The sequence below is a fragment of the Vanacampus margaritifer genome, chromosome 1 (genome assembly GCF_051991255.1).
Source record: "Vanacampus margaritifer isolate UIUO_Vmar chromosome 1, RoL_Vmar_1.0, whole genome shotgun sequence".
NCBI lineage: Eukaryota > Metazoa > Chordata > Actinopteri > Syngnathiformes > Syngnathidae > Vanacampus > Vanacampus margaritifer.
Window position 1 is genome coordinate 27332240 of NC_135432.1, and position 17648 is coordinate 27349887.

Consider the following 17648-nt stretch of genomic DNA (forward strand, 5'->3'; position numbering starts at 1 on the left):
CTATCCCTCTTGGTAAATGCTTCATCTCATCTTTCGAATAAATGTGGTGACTAGATTTATAAAAATCTTTAGTATATGCACAAATTTTAGGTTCTAAATGCTTTTCTAGTTTGCTCCAGCATCTGGCACATATCCCGTTGATTGCAAAAAAAAAAAAAAATGCAAAACTGCTTGATGATGAAGACCACCTATCTTTGGTAAATGAACTTTAGCACATTAGCCCATCAATGGCGGGAGCTACTTCTGCCGCGAGCGCTCGACACTTGTCTCAAGCTTCTACTTCGAGTGTAACATCACTAAGTAACAGCGAAGTAAAGCTAGTAAATATTTATGACCACCCGCCAAAAGGAACTTTAACCCGCATCCGGCAGGTGTCAATTTTAGAGCCGCTGTATATATGCACATGTATGTGTGCGTCTACTGTATATATGGATATCATTGCTGTCCTGTGAAAAACACGTTTCCATTTTTAGGTCGCGGGCTGCTCTCCGGTAGCGATCCTTCTTGGCGGCACGGCTTGTATCACGGTGCGCTTTATAGTCTGGAAAATATGGTGGAAGTGTTTTTCACAGGACAGCGACAATATGTATATGTATGTCTGTATGTATGTAATAATTGTTTTTGTTTAAAAAATTAGGTTGCTGATGTATCCAGTTCAAGTGAGGATTCATCAGCAGAGGAATATGTTCCAGATTCTCACAGTACTTCGGACACTTCCTACATTGAACCTGTTTCAGAAATTCTGAAATCTGAAGGTATTCCAGTAATGAGCTATTAGAAAACTGCTCATCTTTAAGATGAGAGGTAGTCATGTTTTAAAGAATAAAATGTTCAATGTTCACTGACTCTTTTGCATCTGGTTTCATGTCTAAATTATCCATTACAAAGATGTGCTTGACCTAGATAACCTGTTCACATAAGAAGCATTGTTTTATAAACATACCAGTTTCAGTCTGTCCTAAAGTTGTAACATGGTGCTCAAGGATCAGGTATGACTTTGCATTTCACAGTATTGTTATGCACAAAAATGCGACCTTATATCAGGTAAGTCATTACACATCAATGTCATTTCAGTTTGTGTAACGCCAGAATGCCAGAACTTTCAAGTCACTTCAGTGACATGGTTGCTGTGTGTTGTGTAAACTTTGTCCTTGTAATGTGAGTTGGTCCTCATAATTACCATTTTTGCCATGGGCGTGGCTTATTTAGCTCATTATCTATGTCCTCATAATTACTGTTTTTTCAGGTTTTTCTTTTTTTTGTGCGTTGAGTTTTTTCAAGTTTTGAAGTGAAATTTCCCTGGACGACCCCCAAAAAAATTTTTGGGTGCAAGTCCCATCTCTCTGGCATTAGCGGAAAGGGGTGTCCCCGTAATACACAATTAAACAGGTTTGGAAAAAATGTCCTCATAATACACAGAGGCAAACCTGCGTGTGTGTGTGTGTGTGTGTGTGTGTGTGCGTGTGTGTCAGGGGGTCTGGGGGGCGTTAAACGATTAAGAAGTAGGAGTGGGGCTCTAGTAACCATGGTGAAGAAATAGTTGTCATGGTAACTCACAGAGCCCGGGTCAGCGGCTCAAGGAATGTGCATGTCGTTTGCGTGCGTGTATGTGTGTAAACACACACACACACACACACACACTCACACACACAGAACTTGATCATTATTTTCCATCCCCATGTTGTATGTGTGTGCATGGTGACAGATGAGTCCTGTTGTGAGAGTCAAGGGGTGTGAGTGTCTGCTCTTCAGGAGGTAAGAAGTGTATACGTGTGTAGGTGTGTGGGCGTGTGTGAATGTGTGTGTGTGTCAGAAGGACTGTAGGTTTTTGTCTTTATATCCTAATACATGTTAGCATGTGCTGTCTGTGACAGTGTTTTGTTTGTGTTGATGTGAGTGCGTGTGTTGCTGGACCAAACAGGTTCATAAAGCGAGGAGGGGCGACAAAGGCAACCGTGACGCAACCGAAGCGGGCGACTGCCTGTGTGTCTGTGTGTGTATGTGTGTGTTTAGCACAGCATGGGGCGTAAAGTTAACCAACATGCACTACTGTGCTACCATTTCTTTACGGAAGATCATCCACATTTTCATGCAAGTGGCGGGTGAACACATTTAGGCAGGTCTGCGTGTCTGCACATGCTCACCCGAGCACATAATCACAATTTGAAGCAATAAATTCACGCACCATCTTCCCAGCATCTTTCCACTGCGCTTAGATTTCAACATGCATATACAGTACCTGTACCAAGTACCTGTACACAGAGCAGAGACAAAAGGAGCTGTGGCCTTCAGGGGCCACTACAAAAAAAATACACGTTCATTATACTATTAAAATTAGCTAACCAATTATATACAGTTCCCTCCAAAAGGCATTGGAATGGCAAGTTTTTGTTTTTGTTGCACAGTATACCAAAGCAATTTGGGTTTTGGATCAAAAGATGAATAGGAGACAAAAGTTTACTTCCATTAATATAGATGTGTTAAACAACTTAGCACAGACCACCGTTTGTTTGAAGCCATCCACATTTTAAGTGAGCAAAATTATTAGAACAGACATGATTAAATTACCTTCAAGTGGATAGCATTTAATATTTGGTGGCATAACCTTTACTTGCATGGGAAAAAAAGTTTTGTAATTTACAGAAAATGCAAAATTAATTAGAGAAGCTTTGTCATGCAAAAAGGCAACGATCAATCATCAGGGGGAATAAGTGTAAAGTCTAAAGGCTTGCTTTTAAAATGTAAAAACAATGCTACTCAATTTCTTTGGTTTCATTGAACCAGTGGCTCTACTCTTGATGACCCAATCTGCTATAACATTCTTAAATTTTCAATCAGACTGTACAACTCCCACAAACATAGACATTTAGTCATTTCAGACAAAAAAAAAAAAAAATCTAATTTATAATGTTCACACTGCAGTAATAATCAGCATGATAAATGTGCTCATGCTTTAATATCCTACTCACCAATTTGCAGCCAATTCAGCAAAGCAGCTAAAAGAAGATATGCTAATTATATGCAAACAGACTTGCTAATGTCAGTTACCTTGGGATCTCACCAACATGATCACATTTGCATTTTAACGTTATAATAGCTTTCACACAGCCAAATTTGGTCGCGTTAACCCTGAAATGACCGTGATATGTATACTATGCTGCTGCACACTATACTGTATTTAGTTGACCAGCAAGGACCACACAACATGTGTTCTAAAAGGTTAAGTTGATGATTTAATGAATGTTGAAAGTAGATCTGGGGGTTCCCTACCAGGCACTGTTCCAACTGTTCTGGATGTAAATGCAAAAGGAATCCAAACCTTACAGCAGCTCCTCTCATGTAGCCAGATTATAAAAATATGAACCCAAAATAGAAGATAAACTCAGATTTCAATTTAGACCTTAATTGAAACATACGTATCAAATAAGGTCAAAACTCAATTTTTTGACTATTGATAGAGGCTAATTATTTGTCCTCTTTTGCGTGTTCCAAAAAATTGAAGATAGACTTCTTGTGAGAAAAACTCCTTGCAAGGATGATTTATTACAGAGAATCTCCGGTCACACAACACTGAACATCACGTAAAAGGTGGAATTCCAGGGTGCGCGTGTGTCCCCTCTTTTGCGGAATACAGCTTTTAAAGAATCCAAATCAGTAAGCGAACACCTATTTCTCCTCCCATCATGAATAAGTAAAACAGATTGGTTCTCACACAATATGTTACATAATATTATTTTCGTACACAGTCCGCAGCTGTGTTCATCTTTTTAGACAAAATATACTCTCAGGGTACTTTTCGTACTTTTTTCCCAAAATAATATCTCACAAACAAATTGAACTGGATTTAGAGTGGCCGTGAGTGATGGTGCTCTCAGGGTATGTGTGTGGCAAAATCTGTTCTCACGAACAGAATGTGTGTGCGCAAAACACTGAGAAGGAATTTTTAGACAAAAACAAGGTTAAGGTCAAATTATACTGAGTTCAACACTATTTCACCTACTCTACACATCTATAAAACATTTCAACATTGTTAATATATGAAATAAAGAATTAAAAATGTTATTAATGTATAACACTATCTGGTTCCAAATCTTTTAATTGTGTGTCAGTCAGATTGTTCAACAATGTGATAGAAAAACAAAAGAATATCTAATATGAGGTCAAGTTTATTGTTGTTGTTGCTGTTTCATTGCTGAGCTCTCTTTTTTAAAATTAAAAAAGCATTTCGTCTTGCTTTTCTATTGAATGATTTAAAGTTTTGAAAGCCTGATTATAAAATACCCACATCTAATATTATAAATGCATGTCTGATGTTTCTAACAAACCAATCCGTGTCAAAATTGTTAAAGAATTCAAGCTATGATGATTTTATAGGAGCCAAATACAGTTGCTGCAGAGATCGCTGTGGAACTCCCGGTTCAAGATGGTGGCTAGGTCCAGCCGAAGCTCCCTCTAGTGGTTCGAGATTATATATCCGAAGAGTGCCGTGCTTCTTCTATGCTTCGCAGCAATGGAGCTCAGTCAGCACTGCCACCTGCTGGCAGCTGCACGCTTCTTTCTTGGCTCCGCCGTGCATTTTTGTAGCCTGGCAATAGCCAGATAGATTTGGGCTTCACTCTGGGACTGCGGCGCGTTGATTTGCTCGGGAAAGGCGGGGCATGCTGTACAACACTTCGATCTGATTGGACGAAACAGAATTGTGTGCACTTCTACCTAACTTTTGTTTCGACCAATCACGGCAAAGGATGAAAATGTCGTCACTGGCATGCGAGTCTTGTGACTAGCTGACATCATGGCGTTGAGTTTATGGTGTCGGTTTTACAATGTTGATATGCGGATACGACGAGAACAGAATTAATTGCAGCGTCCATGCATTCGTCCACCGGTGTCGCCCTGTTTGGTATGTTTCCTCCCACGGCTTCAGCGCTTCTTGTTTTCGTCACAGCTGCATATCCCGCCCCCAAATACAATGTCGTTCTGTGATTGGTCCGAACCACCAGTGGTTCTTATCGGTGGAAATCAATGGAAGCGGTACAAGATGGATTCTCGGGAATATGTAAACTCACAAATACCGCGAGACTTTTGGCCATATCAAGAGAAACAGCCATGTCTCTTGTGCAAGGACACGCCAATAACTGCCTGTGTCAATTAATGTGAGTAGTCCGTTGAGGCACGAAAATCGTGATGACTCTTCCCTTCTCACCCATGTATTTGAACAGGAAATACACAAAATCAGCAATTTTAATGATTAAATCATTACCAATATTGCATTTAAAAAGCAAATCAATGTAAAGCACAGACAAGAAAACTGAAATGGAAAATAATTAACAGTAACGTAATCATCATTATGTTGTTGTTGTTGTTGTTTTTACGCTTCACATACATGGGAGGGGACAGCTTCCATCTTCCCTGACTGCATGTCCCTTTTTGTTACAATTATGGGTTTGTCAGTCCATCTGTCCAAAGTGCACTTGGTTAGTTTTCTACTGCATTTGTTGAAGTGTGGTGATGTGTACAAATGCATCAGCCGGAGGCAAAAATCTGTTTTGTTGTCCACAAAAAGTGCCACAAACAGTAATAATTTGTAGAACTATAATGAGCTGAGACTTATTATCGAAGTGCGGGGATGGGGCAGTTGAAGAGGTCACGTCCTATCTGGAGGGTCCTTGATGACCCTGATGATGACCTACCTGTCAGCCGACAAGTGCAGTGAAGAAAATTTCACTTTAATAAATGTTCTCACTATGCTCTTTTTGCACCATGAAAAATCAGCTCATCTGAACTAACATCATGGCTTGGGGCAAAAGCAGATATTGAAAAGGGTTTGTTTCATGAAAGGTCATAAATTCATGAATATAACCGGGAGGTGGCGGAGGTTGGGTGGTGTTGGGGGCATGAGTGGATCAGTTTAGCCAAACGCTTGACAGCCTCATGAAGGTCACTGACAACTACAACTTGCCAGCACAAGCCAGCCAAAGTTGTACCTATCACTGTTTTCCATTTTTCCCCATCTCTTGTCTGCTTGGCACTGCTGATAGTTTCTGTGACTGACATTTGCATCTTTTCATGGTTTCTTCCTGTTGCTTGCTTTGCTGCCTGCCATTGTAGTATAAGCAAGAAGCAAAGCCAATGTGAGCTGGTTTCTCAAAATATCTGGCACTGCTTGATGTCTGTCACATGACAGGTAGATCTGTGCCTCACTTAGCCTTACTGCGACGTGTACCCCCCGTCAAGTTTTTTTTTGTTTTTGCTTTTCTACATCACATCACATCACTCATCTGAGATGGCCAAAAACAAACAATGTAGAACTGTGATTCCAAATGTGAGAGATCTTAATTATTTAATATTAAACTATGCATAATGTTAACAGTAGCTTAAACTTTTTATTAAATGCATTGCTGTTATATATAACTAACTACAATACATTTACTCTTGTGGACGCAGTTTGTTTTGAAATATTCATTTAGGTATACACTTTAATACTTATGCCAAATAAATATTAATAGAGTTATTATACAAGTGCAACTTTTTTATTTTCTGATATTCAAGCACAATTTTAATGTTCAAACAGTGCCTAATGTTACAGGATCTTACAATCCTTAAATGCTCATTTTAAGAAGAAAAGCTCTGTCACGTATTTAACAAACCTTTGGGCCTACTTTGCTACTGTATTTTAATGTTGGTCATTATTGTAGTACTGTAGATGTCAAATATTTTTCGACATGGAACTTGGTGTAAAAAAAATTAAAATGAGAACGGGTGTAAAATGTTCTCAAAAAGTCCAACAAAGTAAAGTGGGATTACTTTTTACTCGCATACTGGACATTAAGATACTTTTTTTTTGTAGTTTATCCTGTTTTGATATTATCACAAATGGGGTTAGTGTTAGTAATAAAAAAAACATTTGACCATGCCAAAAATGGTGGCGTGTGATCCGCATTCAAACCTTCCTTATCAAGTGAAGAGAATTTTAACACAACAACATTTGAACTCTTGACCCTGCTGTAATGTACAGCTGAATCTGTGGTCCATCAGACGATCTCCGACATTGGCAATGTCATTCAGTCTTTAAACATTTATCAACCTTTAAACATGTTATGAAAGGCCCGTGAATAGACCTCCCACTGCATCTTTATTGTGACTTGTATCTCGGGCCCCTTCTGTGAATATACTGGGCCACCCTGCCTAGCTGACACTGAAAGGAATGAAATACATCAACCCAGACGTCAACCGTCTTTCTGAAAACACCCCAGTTTGTGTCCTACGTCACTTGAGTGAGACTACTCCAATTAACAACCTCAAATTCATTTTTCATTCTTTCCCCAACATTTTTTTGTGTGAGTAGGATCAACCTGCCTGGTATGAAGTGGATATAAAAAGTCTACAATCTCATTTTTTAATATCATGTATTTGTGATGTAAAAATAATGACACCAAGGTAAATCACATCCTTATGGCATCTATAACCTGTACAACACATTTTAACCCTCATCTTACCATGCTATTTTACACCTTAATCTTACCATGTAATACTTAAAAAAAATGCTTATGAAGACAAAATTACCAGATTATTTTTGCTCACATCTCAACGGCCTAGGGCAGAAATAACATACGTAAACAATGAACACTTAACCAAGAAAATGTATTGTATAGAGAAACATCCTCCAGTAAATCTTGTGCAAGGGGCAGTCAAGTGAAAAAATTATCAGTAGTCACATTTTATGATTATGACGTAAGTAATATTAAGTATTTTATGATATTTTTGCGTTGGACCCCAGAGAGGATATTATTAGAATATTCACGTTGTTGTTTTCCGCTTTTACTTTTCTTTAGGTTATACAATAATGTTACATAAACAGACAAATTCATAAAATTTCCACTGGATTGCATAGCCGATAAGAGTTTGGCAGGCAAAAAGCAGTGTCGGGGGTCTATCCACTGTACTTACCATATTTAAATGATAGACTTGATAGACTTCAGCATTTTGTGAAGAGAAATAAACTCAAAAACAAAATTCCACACTCCTCCGCCATCCCTGGCTGAAAAGAAACACAAAAATCAATCAGTGTCACAGTTGGGTGATCAGCAAGTCGATTTAACTGTCTTAATATTCTGTTGGTAGTTACTGTGCTATGTTTGCAACAAAATGAATATTACAAGAGATTCCATATAAAATATTTTAATAACCCAGAAACATGACATTTCATGTTGGCTAATTTAACGAGGCACAGTGACGCTTTATTAACCATGTACACTTTTTTTTTTTAAACCTCTCATATTGGTGCCATGGACAACACCTACACATCGTGCCTTGAATTCCATCAGAATCTATTTCTGATGCTGTCACACTTGGTCAGGTTTTATTTTGTCGGTGAGAAATAAAGGATTTTTCATCTGAATGATGCAACGAGATTATTTTTACCCCTGCGTGTCTAACTCTTGAAGAAAATTACCTGAATCCCATAGTGGAGATTGTGTCTGTTTTTATCTGTTGCTCTTTGTGATGGCCCGCTGCGCTGGAGGTAAACAACATTCCCGTTCATTTCAGCCTTGGAGAGCAGAGCATAAACCATTAGCCTGCAAAAGCGAGCCTGCTCCTCCACTGTCTGTCGGCTGGAGAGAAAAGAGAAGGCGAGCAAAGTCGGTGGCTTGCTGGTTTATTGGCTCAGTGGCCGGCTGCAACACTCTAGTGCATGCAAAACAGCAGGCACGGAAAAGTCTTGGTGGGCCACACAATAAGAAACGATACAAAGGCGGCGTGTTACTGTTTGAAAAGGGGACATTTGATTTTGTGCTCTCGAAAATGTTCTTCTGCTGACTGTGGCAGCCGACTGAGTCTGATCTTCATGAGGTAATGAGACGAGTGTTACGCATCTGAATGCCATAAATCACTCAAAGATGCGAGCCTTGTGTGAAAAGTGTGCATGCACATCGTTGACTGTGAGACTGCATTATGCAGTAAGGACAATTTATTTCTTTTTTGACACAAACGACATACACCACCTTTACAACTATTTGCCTCACAGACTGTTGTTGGTAACATAAGTGCGCATAAGGATCTCAAACTCAAGATTTTTTATTTATTTTATTTTTTTTAATATTTTACATTTAACTATTTGTACTTGCATGTCTGTGTTACAACCTTGTTTCCACCAAGCAGTGCAGTTCATTTGGGTTCAGTAGGCTTGCCTTTTAAATTAAAAGTGTCCCAGTCTGATCAGAACCCCGCACCCACCCAATTTTCAAAACACTCACACACACAAAAAATATTTACTTGCAACTTCACAGAAAATTTCATAGTGTTAATTCAACACATAATTCTACACTGGGTCCATTTGGGCCCTATCACAACAAAACAGTGTTAAAATGTTAATGTAAAATTAACTCAAAACTGAGGGAAAAAAATTAATAAATCAACACTGGCTAACACTGCACGGCGTTAATGCAATTTAACACTAAAGATTAAATAACAGTTGAGAAAGTAAACATGACTCCCACCAGTGTTGATTATTTTCTCTATAGTGGTAAAAATTCAACGCAAAGACTCTTTAACACTGCATTGAGTTATAGAAGATTAACACTGGAGACTCAAATAACTCTGGTCAGTGTTAGTTTTACACTCTGCTAGGTAGGTCACAGATGTCAAACTTCAGTCCTCAAGGGCCCCTATCCTGCCTGTTTTAAATGTTTCCCTCCTCCAACACACCTGATTTGAATGATCGAGATTGTTATCAAGCTCTTGGAGATCTTGCTGGTGTGTAGACTAAAGTAGATGTCATGACACAAATGAACCGTCTGCTTGGCAGAATTATTATCACCACAAATGTCCACTTAATGCTTTATTTGTCAGGTTGGTTTAAATTAAAGTCAAATATCAACACTGTTACGGTTCACAGTTTTGATGATGCAAAGATGAGTGTGACTGGTTTATCAAACCTCAAAGCTAGCTTATAGGCTCCATCTTACACATGACAATAATATGGATAACCAGCACACAAAATGCACAAATGGGTGGATAATATCGTTACAGTTCATAATTTTACATTATGCGCATTGTTTTTTTCACTGATTGTTTACAATTCAGTGCCCCCCTAATGGTTAAAAATGGTGTCTGCTAATGCAATTTCTCCTCCTTGCAGCTTCAAGAGGTGTGTTTTTTTGTGTGCAGTTGTTTCAACTGTTGCAGAGATGCGCGCACGAGGGATCAGACACTAACACTTCACAACAACATCCACACTTGGCTGGCAGAAAAGGTGTGTTTTTTTTCTCCTCACAGAGACTCAAGTTTCTGAACAACATCCAAAGAGCAGGACTTTGTAGCTAATACTTTGTAGCAGCTGCGTGATGCTACAAAGGCCAAAGTGTGGGCGCTTACACTGATTAGCATGAAGAGTGCCAGAGCATTATGGCACCAAACTAGACTGTTTGTAATTAGAGGATTGCGCCTCAGAGTGAGGACTGGGCGCTCTGTGCCGAGCTGTAAAGAGCATTGAATCTTCAGAAAGCTGCCAAAGTCCCGGACAACATTTGCTGCTTCTACTACAAGATGGAAGTCACTCACACGAGTCTTTCTGCCAACAAGGGGGTTTACACAATCACACACTCGATGTGAATACTTCATGTTTGACCGTAACTCAACCGCATTCCCCATTTTTTGTATTTCTATTAAATAAAAGGTCCAGTCAAAGGCAAAAAGTGAAAATTTGTCATGTTTCTCAGGTGCCCTTTTACCTATTAAACATTGCTATATAGTTGACAGATGAATGGTTTGGATCTTAAAGCAGAGCTAGGCTCATGGGCCAAAACTGCAATAGGCAGCATAGCTGGGGCAAAGTGGCCAAAGTTGCTCTTACAAGCAGAGTCCTGCTTAGCTTTTTCTGCTGACCACCAAAAGAGGATTTTAATAAGGTTGGGAATGGAGAGCCACGTTCGGTTCAGCAACACATTGAGCTCAAACTCCTGTGTCTACGCTGCTGGAAACGCATTGCAAGAGGCGCTCATGCAGGGAGGGTACAATTGTTCATTTAATAAAGAAAGATGGCGTCGATGCCGAAAACCTGTATCAGATTCACTTCTTACAAGCAAAAATGTGCTCATCAATCATTAATGATGCATTAAGGAATGACTGGGTGATTTTGCTCCCCAGTGAGTTATTTACGCTTCCTTTTAGGTACTTCCTCGATGGCATGGGCCATGGAGGAACTGTTCCGGAAAGATTTGCAGATCCACAAACCATTTTTGTTAACACTGCAGACACAATTTAAAAGCGTAAATCTTCACTTGGTAACTCAGGCAATATGAAGGTTTTATGTCTAACAGTGTGCATTTTGATTTTACACACGTAAATGGTACCCTTGCATTAAAAGAAAAAGAACCACAACCGTCACTCAAATTACATGAAAGTGACAGGACTGGAATCTGCCGAACTGCTTATTGAGAATCCACAAAGCTACTGAAAGATGTCATTTGGACAGATGGGACAAACTGAACCTTTTTGGCATGTCATATCAGCTCTATGTTTACAAAAGTACATCAAGAAAAGAACACTGTCCCTACTGTGATTGAAGTGGCTGTGTTATGTTCTGGAGTTGCGTTGCTGCATCTGGCACAGGATAGCTTCAAACTGTGCAGGGTACAATGAATTAAATCTCTAAAGACTATCAAGGCATTTTGAGTGAAAAGTGCTGCCTAGGGCCGTATTTTTGTTCCTGGCGCAGGTCTAGTGCAAAGTGCAGTCTAACTGTGTGCAGGAGGGCGGTTGTCTTTCTTTGGGGTGTTTGCACCATTTTTCCCTCATTTGCATTAAAATCAGGGTGGTCGGCGCGGAGTACATCCGAGACATCGCAAACGCAGAAATAGACTTACTGGGGTCCACTAATGACATTGGCGTGCCGGTAAACTGTACTGGTACTGGTGGATGATGTAGTCAGCTGTGGATATGTGATGTGGTCAATTGGAGACCGTCTTGCACCCACAACGGTGCAGCCTTTTTAAATCTTATCAAACATCTGTGGAAGGAGCTGAAACATGCCATCTGGAGAAGGTGTCCTTAAAACCAGAGACAGCTGGAACAGTTTATTCATGGGGAGTGGGGCCAAAATGTCTGTTCAGTCTCATTGAGGCTTATAGAAAACATTTGATTACTGTGGTTTCCTAAAAAGCTTGTGTAACATTAAAACCTTCTGTTATGTTGCTGGTCAAATTGACTTGTTGGGAAAATGTAGACATTAAAAATACATTTAGAAAAAACTTAGGTTCAACATTGTCTGCTGGCCTTTTTAATTTTTTGCTTTTTAAAATATTAAAAACATTGCATTGCATTATGTCATATTTTTGGAATGATGAAACAACAGAATGTGTTACATTGACCCATGAACATTGTTAAGAAACAAACACAATAGGAGGGCTACAGTATGTTAATTTTATCCTGTGTTTTTTTCCCCCTTAGTTATTTTCACTATTCATTTGTTATAACTATATCAGTGACCGCCGTGTGTTTTTATTTTGGAAAGACAGAAACGAATGAATTTTACCTACATACGAAAATGCTGATCTAAATTTGTATTCTTCAGCCTTAGTCTTGACCTTTTAACTTGATTACTTCTAGTGATATAATAGTGAATATGCAATTGATTTATTTGTGTCATGTGGAACGTGAGTGATTGAGGGATGGCGGACCCAAATGCAGGAGAATAAAGCAGTGAAACAGGAGTCAAGTGCAATGCGTGGTACTTCAATGAAACCTAGGAAAAAAGGTGAGCAGATAACCATGACTTAATGGGACGTGACTGGGACTAGTCGCCATGACTGGACAGGGCATGACTAGACTGGTAGCCATGACTGGACAGGACGTGACTAGACTGCGTGACGTGCAGGACCTGATTTGCCTTGACTTGACTTGATTTGCTGTAGAGTAGCTATGACTTGGCTGTGGCTGTGACAAAGACGACTTGGCTGTGATGAAGACTTGACACACAAACTTCCACACATAACATAGACAATGCACCCACACCGAGTGGACAAATACAACAGAAAGACGTAAGTAAAGCCAGCTTTGTTCCTCAAACAAATCTCGTACACACAGAAGCATTTCAAGACTTGCGTGTGTCCAAAAGAAGACGCTGAAGACGTTTAACGTCTGTAATGTATATGCCAAGTCTGGAGTGGCGCTGTAGCGCAGCCACAGGAAGTTAACGGAAAGCAGAAGAAGAATCGGCGAAGGAGACGGACACGTTTAAAAAAAAGCAATTTTATTGCAATCTACAGACGTGGCTTTGCATGTATCAAAACAACATGAAAAAGACAAACACAGGACAAGTGGCGGGTGATTCAAGTACAACAACGCTTGTTGAACATGGGAATAAAGAAGCAAAATATTTTGCTGCAAAAGCATAAGCAAGCTAAGGAGGCTGCGCAAAACGACTACGACACGGCTATGCGCCATTGTTGTTGACAGACTGACGGTTCGCGAGCGCAGTCATGCGAGAATTAGCGCATACGTCATCAATCTGCTGACAATGAGTCGTCATCGAGCTGCGACCATTACGTCATCACTGGAGGAGTAGCCTGCATATGGTGTCCAGACGGACACGTACGCAGCACGTTTTGAAATCTTTCCACTCTAGAGCACAGTTTCAAAAGTGATCGGTTTCAAGCTGCGAAACCGCACCGTCATGTGGACAAACGGCTTAAACGGTAAGAAACTTGTGAGGATACATAGAATATGTCAAGACATACATGGGGAAGACACAATCGGCTGAGGGCACTGATAGGTTGACAGACAGGGGAAGGCAAGACACACAGGCCGACGTGGTTACACAGAACGAGACGAGGGGAAAGACAAGGAACACAAAACAAAAAACCACTGAACACACACAACAAAGAACATGAACATCCAAACAAAAACCCAACCCCACAGGACCGAAACATGACAATTTGTATTTAACAAATATATCCCCAAAAGGAGTGAGAAGTACAAATGTACAAAAAGATATTAGGAAATATTAACGTGATTGTACACAATTAAATACTCAAAATATGAATATGGTATAATGTGCATGGAATTTTGTCATCACATACAGATGTTTCAATGTTACATAATACCTGTGCAGTAGCCTACTAAAAACTGTGACATAGCCAACTTTAAATAGTGAAACCTGACCATTGATACTAAATATGTATGGCAGTCTAATTTGAGCATGAATTTGCTTCTCTTGGAGTGATTTGTCAGATGAAAAAGTGGCAACTTAAAATGTATTCCAGTTTTCTCTCTCTCTTGCTGTAACATCTACCCCCCCTTGCAGTACTCCTGCCCCTCCCTTGTCACCCCCCGCCACCCTGTCTTGAAAACAGTGTTGTGTTGCCACTGTGTGCTCTGAAGGAGCTCAAACTGGCGGCTGGGGAAGCAGTGAAATGGAATAATTTAATCGCATTAAGAGAAAAACATTCTCTTTTCATTTGTAAATTCCTGAGGCACGCTTTTTTTCTCTCTTTGAGCCTTTTTTTTTTTAAACCACCTTTACACGTTCAGTACATTTCTCTTCTTGCACCGACAGAGCTGCTGGGCTCAGAGAATATCCACCAAGACTTCGCTCAGCAGGAACACACTTTTACATATTTTTTTAACTCGGGGGAATTGATGAGTACATGCACTGTACATATATAGTAACTATAACAGCACACAGCAGATAAAAGATGACTACCAGCCATGTGTTTTATGCTTGTTTGTCCATTTGTTACCTGGCAGGCTACTTCCTGATTCAGGGAGGATGAAGTTAGATGTTACGCATACAGTAGATGAGCAGTTTATCATTTTCTATACCACTGTTGTGTTATGGGAAGCAGGAGCCTAATCTAGCCAACTTCAGGCAAAAGCCGAAAGGTGGGCATCATCGTTGTTGGGAATTGACGATTGACAGAAGTTATTTTTTCTTTTTCTTTTTTTTTTACGATTGAGAGAAGTGCCCGCCTCTGATTAGTTGTAATGTTTTTATTCCCATATGAACAAAATGAAGTCAACAGTATTGTACAAAAACACACAGTAATGTGAGGACAAAATACAACCATACCAAATGCATAGTCCTTGCTTTTTCTTCTTCTTCTTCTTCTTCTTGTTTTTGTCTATTAGCAGTGGGCAAACCATCTTAATGGCCTTTCACTGTGAGTAAACCAATGTGAATTGATGGTAGCCGGATATTGTGAAGCTAGCTGCCACTATCTAAATGTAGTGTTTGAAATGTGAAAAATTGGTAACTCGTAAGTCAAGGCACTCGTATCTGTGTTCTGTCATAAGTGAAATTCATTTACAGATTTTTACAAATTCGGACAGAGGATTAATATAAAAGATTGCTTATGCAAACAGAAGCACCCAACCTTAGTATTTTCTTACTTCTGAGGAGCTGCCTTCCGGTTCTATGTTGTGTCCACTATATCCGCTTCTATTGAAATCCAGTGAGCCCACAATTTTACACACACACAGCTCCCATGGGGACAAGCCACCTGAAGAGCCCTGAGGATTATCGGACCAGCTCAAATCCTGTTCAGAGCTTTTGCTCCCTTGCTCGGCTATGAAGAAGCCCCCACTATACTCGTAGAAAAAAAGACAAGACACAATAGACAGATATTACCTTTTCATTTGCGTCAGATTAGTAAATATATTGCAGGACACGCACTAGGGATGTTTTTTCTATTCTTTAACACTCAATTTGAAAACTAGCGTACATTTGCAGCCAATCAATGTTAAATTATGTGTCAGTCCTCCCAATTCGCGAATAGAGTTTCGGTCCTTATCAGTCAGCAATAACACCCCATGGACAGCAAGACACACAGCCATGCCTGTGGGCTGCCTTAGCAAGCGGCACATTCCAGTTGGATACTGTCACACTAGCAGAGCACAAAAGAGGTGCTTTCACACAGCAAATCTTTCAGCTCAGAGTCGCAGCATCAGCCAAACTGTAACACTGCTCACTCCAAGCGGTGTCCCTGCATGTTCCTTTTTTCTCTCTCTCTGCCATTAGAGAGCGCTCTCATGCCCCCAGTTCGCACTTGAAATCATTAGTGCACTCTTGATATAGAATATGTGCGGACGACAATGCAGCCTAATAATATCCCACTTTTGTACGTTTATTGCAATAACTTATATTAGTGGAAGGCCTCTACTATTAGAGAACACATGCATACACAATTTCACGTGTTTTTATTATACTGTACTAAGTGCAGTGCCCATATAAATCCATATACATACAGCACAAGTCAACATGATGGGCCAAATGCAAGCCCTTATTTTAACCCTGGAGAACCCACGGGGTCAAATTTGGCCCCTATAAATTCTGCTACTCAAATAACAAAGACCTTTTTTTTAACAAATTTAACTTCAAAAGTCCAGAGTGCCACTTCTGACCCCTGCATGGGGCCATCTAGTGGATGAATATTGCACTTACATGAGCCAGAGTGGTGGTGACAAGATGGCTGGCAACATGCTGTTTTGTTGAGCTGGAAATCAATCCAAACAAAACCATCTTCTCAGCAAACCATCAGATGGTAAAATTGTGTTTTTTTTGTTAATCTATTTCATATCATGTTGCAGAATGCCTAGGAGTATGTTATATATATATATTTTGATAAATTAGCAACTCTGAGCTAGTTCAAAAAACAAGGGTTAAAATTGAAAAAACATATATTTTGGTGTTCAGTGAACTTATAGCAGTTATTTAATGTATAATTCATAATTTTCCAAAGAAGAAAAGGGTTCTTGTGTTCTCCGGGGTTAAGCTACAAAAAAAATAAAAAATAAAAATAAACCAATGCAGTAGAGTCAAAGTCACCCTGAACACAATCCTCCAAACAGTATTTAAAAGAGGACATCGCAGCAGGCTGGTTAACACATAAGCACGGGGAAATTTATTATTCCGATGTAAAGACTATTAGCATGCTGCACATGCTTTTATCTTGAGCTTCCTGCGGTGCCGTGCTGCACTTTGGAGTATGAGGGAATAAACTAAGAGGCTGAACTATGACAGAGGCAATGCTCATCTCCAATTTTGTCAGACTGATAAGAATCATCAGCAGTCGATACGCACACGGAATATGCAGATGTTGTTTTCATTCAACACGGTCGGGAAGTTCCTTGATTTTGACCCGAGATTTAAAATAGCTGCAGTGTGAACAGTGACAACATGTATATCGGAAAGACAGATGCTAATCAAATAAGTGACAGGCAGGAAGGAGATGGAATCGAAGACGTAGGCTGGAAATACGGGATGAAGACAATTGAAATGAGGCACAAGCAATGAAGGTGACGAATTTGAGCAGAGAACAGATGACAGACGAGAGGGAACGAATGCAGCAGATGGAGACAATAATAACAACTGATGAGAAGCAAACTGTTTTACTGTTAATTGACACTAGAGAACTGTTTACAATATGCATTCTCTATGGCACAATATTCGACAAAAGCGTTTGATTTGGAACAATATGATACAATATGACTATTTGAACTGCTCTTCATTAAGTAAATAAGTGCAAATACTTTTTTGTATGTTGTGTATTTTTCATTTAATGTATTCTTCATGTATCGTTTACTAAGTGTTTATTTATCTAACGACTCTACTTTTATGCCTTACATTTGAAAACAGATGTAAGTGTACCCTA

General features: G+C 39.6%; 1 long non-coding RNA gene across 4 annotated transcripts in view; it reads left to right on the top strand.

The window, feature by feature from the left end:
• The window catches only part of LOC144036090 (uncharacterized), an 8915-nt gene extending 8069 nt beyond the window's left edge, over positions 1 to 846 (top strand). For 2 of the 4 annotated variants that reach the window (XR_013288576.1, XR_013288578.1), the window contains one exon: positions 638 to 846. This is a non-coding gene — a long non-coding RNA (uncharacterized LOC144036090). The other 2 variants (XR_013288577.1, XR_013288582.1) reach the window with 1 other exon arrangement.
• Positions 847 to 17648: the final 16802 nt, after the last annotated feature.